The 6,333-nt window shown below is 54.8% G+C and overlaps 1 protein-coding gene across 13 annotated transcripts in view; it reads left to right on the plus strand.

Annotated features, from left to right (window-relative positions):
- Nucleotides 1-5,969, plus strand: part of MEF2D (myocyte enhancer factor 2D) — an 83,580-nt gene extending 77,611 nt beyond the window's left edge. For 12 of the 13 annotated variants that reach the window (XM_050984711.1, XM_050984722.1, XM_050984710.1 and 9 more), the window contains one exon: nt 1-5,969. This exon is cut by the window's left edge and continues 636 nt beyond it. The gene's annotated coding sequence lies outside the window, so the exon portion shown is untranslated. The other variant, XR_007780014.1, reaches the window with a different exon arrangement.
- Nucleotides 5,970-6,333: the final 364 nt, after the last annotated feature.

Here is a 6,333-nt window from a genome sequence, read left to right on the forward strand (position 1 = left end):
CCTGGGAGGTGGGACCCCAGCCCTAAGGCAGAGCACCTGTGGCAGGATGGGCTCTGGGGGGAGACGGGGCACGGAGCACCCCAAAATGCCCCATCCTGGCCACTCCAGTGGCTCCCTGTGCAGGGAGGGGCAGGTCAGACATGAGCCAGCTCTCTGGGAGCTTGAAGGGCTTTGGTAGGCACAGGTTTTCCCTCCAGAAGGGTTTTTTCCTAAAGCTGCTGGGAAGGGAGGTGGAGAGCAGCTCGGGGATGCAGCCACATCCACAGCCTGCTTCAGGCTCCTGGATGCTGGGAAGCTGCATCAGGAGGGAGAGGCAGATTTTTAAGGCTTAGTCCCATTTGCATGCCAGGTGGATGCAGACAGCATCCTTCCTACCCGAGCAGGGAGCTCCACTGTTCCTCCCACTGGAACACTGGAGTTCCTGTTTCCCTCACCTCCACCTGGGCACTGTGTGGAGAGGGAGTGTTAGTGCTGGTTTGGAGAGAAAATTGTGGATTTTAGCAAACAACGTCCATAAAAGCATTTTAGAAATGTGTTCCCATTGCACATGGGCCAAAGCTTTAAATCAGGAAAATGGGAAGAAATTATATCTTTACTGAAAGATGCAAGTGAAGTAATGAGATTTTGCCTGAAGGTTTCTAGGCCTCGAAAGGCAACAGTGAGCTGTGCAGAAAATCTCCTTGAGCAGTGATTTAGGGGAAGGAAAAAGGAAAAACCCAGGAATTTCCTCATGTTGCCACTTGCTCTGGCAGTTTCCCAGGGATGGGTGTTGGCACCCTGATCCCAAAATGCATCAACCTACTCGTGGTTGGGGGCTTTGGAGGAGAAGGGGCCGTTCTGGCTGGCATAGCCATTAGGGATGGGCTTTCTCCCTGCAGGTGCTTGTGCTGGTGCCCTCCTGCCAGCCTGCTGCCCTCTCAACCTGGGCAGGGCCACCCCAGCCCCACTCAGCCCCGGGCTGACGGTCCCAAACTGGCACAAAACCTGCCCGGGTGCCACCTTTGCCAGCTGGAGCTTGGCCAGCCTTGGGGGGCTGTGGAGGAGCTGGGGGTCCCTGGGGTTCAGCTGGACCCTGAGGCAGAGCAAAGGGAGAGGAGCTGAGTCAGGGTGGGGTTTATCCCTCTCCTGCCAGGTGTCAGCAGCCAGCTCAGCCTTGCAATGAGGCAGATGGCCAAAAACCATCCCAGGACGAGGGCAAACCCGAAGCAAATTTATGGGGTTTTACAAACTTTTCCCAACCAAGCATTTATCACAAAGTTTCTAATTGGAAAAACAAGACAAAAAGAAAAAGCTGATGATTTTTGTAGGATGAATAGGGCAGCCTAAAGGGAGTGGTTGGAGGAGGAGAGGAAATCCTTGGGAAGCTGGGTGAGAATTAGGAGCTGGTTGTGTGTGGACACCTGGTGGAGGGGTCAGGGTGGGGGGTGCTCACAGTGCCGGCGTTCTGGGTACCCTTAGCACCGTCCCTGCTGCTGCATCAGATCAAGGCACGGTGCCAGATCAAATCCCCCCCCTCCACGCCTCGAAAGACCAAAGTTCTGCCACAAAGACAACCAGAAATTGGAATTTCCCTCTCCTGGAAAGGCCTCGGGTGGGCAAGAGGAGAAAAGGACACCTGGCAGGTTTTGTGCAGTTGAACCCCCCCGTGCCCCCTCCCCAGCCAAACCCGGCAGGCACCAGGGCCACGCTCGGCTCTCACCTCCGGAATGCCAACAGCAGGAGCAGATCTTCCTCCCTCCCTCAGCCCTGCCAGCCCTCGGGGAAGCAGGAGAGCTGCTGTGGACCGTGGTCTTCCTCGCCCGCGCCGCCGCCCCGGCCCCGCCGGCTGTACCTGGACGCGCACCTGAGCTCTCTGCACGGCCTTGCTTTGTGAATTAGGCGGGATAGTGACGTCTCATCGCTCTCGGGTTTTGTATTTTGATTTTTTTTTTCCTTCACGACAAAGAAACTCAACCCAACGAAGCGGGGTCTGCCCCCCGGGAGCAGCGTGGCAGGAGGGCCCAGCAGAGCAGCTGGCTCAGAGACCCCGGCGAGGAGTTGGCAGCGGAGACCCCCCGGTGCTCGATGCCCTCAGGAGGGGGAAAAACCAAAAAAACCCCATTTTTGCTCATGAACTTCACGCCCTGACTCCCAAGTTCACACTTCTGCCTGGAAGCTGAGAGGCTGGAAACCACAGAATGCAAGAGACAAACGCTGGGTTGGGCAGATGCAGGGTCAGATCTGCCCGGCTGGATCTGCAGCTGCAGCACTCGGCGCTCCCTGCGCTGTGCCAGGGGCAGGTACAGCTCTGGTGGCATGGGCAGGTCCAGCTCTGGGCTGTGCCAGGGGCAGGTCCAGCTCTGGGCTGTGCCAGGGGCAGGTACAGCTCTGGTGGCACGGGCAGGTCCAGCTCTGGGCTGTGCCAGGGGCAGGTACAGCTCTGAGCTGGTGCCAGGGGCAGGTCCAGCTTTGGTGGCACAGGCAGGTCCAGCTCTGAGCTGGTGCCAGGGGCAGGTCCAGCCCTGGGCTGTGCCAGGGGCAGGTCCAGCCCTGGGCTGTGCCAGGGGCAGGTCCAGCCCTGGGCTGTGCCAGCCCCGTGGGGAGGTGGGGATGCCCAGGTCACGTGGCAATGGAAGGGGTCTGGGGCTGTTTGTCGGGGTCTTTATTTTGCTGGGGGCTTGGGGTTATTTTATTATTCTATTCTATTTTTTTTTTGTCCGGGTCATTATCCTTCATTTCCCCCCTTCCCCCCAGACTGTAGTATCTGGTAAACTCCTAATTTTCAAAAGACAACGAGAAGAATGACAATCTAAGAAACCAACACCCTCCTTTGTGCTTCTATAAATATGTTTCTAATCTAATTTTATTTCTCGTGCTCATCTGTACTGTTGACAGTTACAATTGTGTATAATTTTTTTTTTTAATTTGGAATTTTTGCGTTGTATAGGGTTTAGTTTTAAAATATATATATATATTTTCCATTTTTTAAAAAGGGGTGTTGCAAAAAAAAATTGCACGATTTAAATGACAATAGTTAAAATGCTGCAGTTTTTAGAGATGTGGAAGCAAAATGGAGCTTATTTATTCTCAAAGGCTATAAAGGTGTAAAATGCATGAAGAAAAAAAAAAGCATTTACAAAAAAAAAAAAAAGACAAAAAAAGTGTAACCTGAACAAAGTGTAGCGTTAAAGATTTTAAAGGATGACAACAACAAGAAAAAAAAAAAAACAACAAAAAAACAGCTAATATATTGTGTTTGGGCTAGTTTGCTTTTGTTTTTAATTGTTCCTTTTTTGGAGAATGAAATACATTTGTGTATATTTTCATATAAGAAGTATGCACTGAGATGTTTCCAAACTGATATATTCCTTTCTAAACGTGTGGTTACTTACCAAAGTCTGTTTCTGATCTTTACCTTCGAAACTCTGTGGATGCTCCAGCCCTCACCTGAGCCCAGGTAAGGCGGGGTGGGGGCAGCGGCAGGGCCCCCTCCCCGCGGGGTACCAGGGGGCTGAGCCGGGGGGGGCTGGCACAGGGGGGGCTCTGACCCCCGGCCTGGGGAGGCTGGTCTTTCCCAGGGCTTGGCAAGGCTGGGGTTTGGGGGTCTGTGTCCAATTTTGGGGGGTCTGTGCCCGTTTTGGGGTGTCCGTGCCCGTTTTTGGGGGGTCTGTGCCCGTTTTTGGGGGTCTGTACCCTGTTTTGGGTGGTTTGTGCCCAGTTTTGGAGGGTCTGTGCCCGTTTTTGGGGGGTCTGTGCCCGTTTTTGGGGGTCTGTACCCTGTTTTGGGTGGTTTGTGCCCAGTTTTTGGGGGGGTCTGTGCCCGGTTTTAGGGTGTCCGTGCCCGTTTTGGAGGTCTGTGCCCATTTTTGAGGTGTCTGTGCCCGTTTTTGGGGGTCTGTGCCCGTTTTGGGGGTCTGTGCCACGGTGGGGCTGCCTGGGCTGGGGCCAGGTGTGGGGGCAGGGGCACAGGTGGGGGTTCATCCCTGGGGGGGCACGGAGCTCTGCCGTGGGGTGGGGTGGCCGAGGTGTGTACAGAGAGGAGGAGGAGGAGGAGGAAGGGAGGGAGGGAGGGAGAAGGTCCCAGGGTGTGGCTGGGGTGATGCAGCTGGAGGAGCAGGGATGGGCTGGGAAGTCACCTGGAGGAGATCTGGGGGATGGAGCAGGACCCGAAATGGTGGGAAGGGCACTCAAAGGGCATCAAACCCTGCCTGGGTGCAGTGAGGATGGTGATGGAGCAGTGGGGGTGGAGCTGCCCGCCCTGGGGGCTGTGGAGGTGGTCAGCTGGGGTGGATGGTCAGCTGGGGTTGGATGGTCAGCTGGGATGGGGTGGTCAGCTGGGGTGGATGGTCAGCTGGAATTTGGTGGTTAGCTGGAATTGGATGGTCAGCTGGAATTTGGTGGTCAGCTGGAATTTGGTGGTCAGCTGGGTATGGATGGTCAGCTGGTGTGGGGTGGTCAGCTGGGATGGGGTGGTCAGCTGGGATGGGGTGGTCAGCTGGAATTTGGTGGTCAGCTGGGCTGGATGGTCAGCTGGAATTTGGTGGTCAGCTGGGGTGGGGTGGTCAGCTTGAATTGGATGGTTAGCTGGAATTTGGTGGTCAGCTGGAATTTGGTGGTCAGCTGGGGTTGGATGGTCAGCTGGTGTGGGGTGGTCAGCTAGGATGGGGTGGTCAGCTGGAATTGAGTGGTTAGCTGGAATTTGGTGGTCAGCTGGGGTGGGATGGTCAGCACGGGGTGACTCCTGCTCGGGGCGCTGTTTTGGGGCCAGCAGAGAGCCTGGCTGTGCAGGGTGTTGGGGTGAGGCTGGCAGTGGCTGTGGGGGTGTCAGGGGCACCCGAGCCCCCCCGAGGGCTGTGGCTGTGGCAGGGACACTCTGGGGGTCCCTGGGGAGGGGGTTTGTTCTGGGTGTGTCTGAGGCCGCTGCCAGGTTGGGGTCTGAGGGCAGTGGAAGTGTTAAATCCAGAGCTGTGGTGATGGGCCAGTGTGGGCCTGGGGGAAGGTGGGGCAAAGAGAAAGAACAGGTTTCCTTTTCCTCCTCCCTTTGTCACTTCCCTCTTCCTCTCCAGAATAATTTCAGCAAACCAAGGAAAAAGCAAATTTACAAAAAACTCCCCACCTTTTCCTTGAAAATTTCACTTCCTACACTTTTTTCTCCTCTTGTGTTGCTTGGCTGGGGGATTCCCCCCATGGTTTGGGTGTGAATTGGGAGATTTGGGGTGTTTGTCACCAGTTCTGGGGACGAGGCTGCGAGCTGCTGCTGCCAGCCCAGAGCTTGGCTGGGCTGAGGGGCACTCGGTGCTCTGGGGGTCCCCTCGACCCTCCTGGGGAGAGCATCCAGCAGGTGGGGAAGGAGCATCTTCCCCACCCTCCTTAGCTCTGCCACATCCTGCCTCCCAGCTGGGGGCACAATTTTTGGATGTTTGGGGGATTTTCACCTCCCAGAGTGGTGAAAATTGATCCCTTGGGCTGTGGGAGAGTGTCTAACAGTGGGCTTCAGCTGAAGGTTTGCTCTGGTTTCCCTTTCCCACGTTCATCCTTTTATTCCACCTTTCCCTCTCACTTCACTTTTCTCTTTTTATTTTTTTTTTCCTTTTCCTTTCCACAAAAAACCCGACCAGACCCATAATCCAAGTGTTGTATTTTCACTACCTCCATCCACCTCCCTTCCTTGTCCAGAGCAGGAAGCCACACTCGATGTCAGAGGGCCTTTCCCCCTTGATTCCCCCCTTTCCCCTGGTGATTTTCTCTCCCTTCTGTCCCCTCCTCTCTCTGGTCTCTCACCTGTATTTTACCTGGCTACTGTAACTGTAAATAGCAAGTTTCAATCTGTTAGCAATGGTAACAGTACAGAAAACTGGTTTTGGTTTGTTTGTTTTTTTTTTTTTGGTTTGTTTTTTTTTTTTTTTTTTTTTTTTTTTTGGTTGTATTGATATGAAATGAGATTATATTTTTGTCAGAGTATATTGTAATAATACTGACTTTGGACATGGCCGAGTTGTACAGCGATTTCTTGTTTAACCCTCTTCCCCTGCCCCCCTCCCCGGGCTCCCTGCTCCCCAGATTTCCGTGTCAGATCCAGGAGCAGCCAGTGGGATATAGGGATATCGGGACAGATCTGGTTCCCCACACTCCCCCGTGGGGCTGGGCAGCCCAGCCCACCCAGGGTACCCTTCAGTAGGGATGCTCTGGCTCTGTGCCACGCTCCGGGGAGCAATCAGGGCCCTGAGGGGGTGAGCAGGGTGGCTCCAGCTCCCTCCCCTCTTCTCCCCAGCCAGGGGAGCCCCGGCGGCTCCCCAGGACCTTCCTCCCGAGCGCCTTCCCTGCCTGCTTGGGATGTGCTTGGCTTGGGCCAGA

Source organism: Serinus canaria, chromosome 25, assembly GCF_022539315.1.
Source record: "Serinus canaria isolate serCan28SL12 chromosome 25, serCan2020, whole genome shotgun sequence".
NCBI lineage: Eukaryota > Metazoa > Chordata > Aves > Passeriformes > Fringillidae > Serinus > Serinus canaria.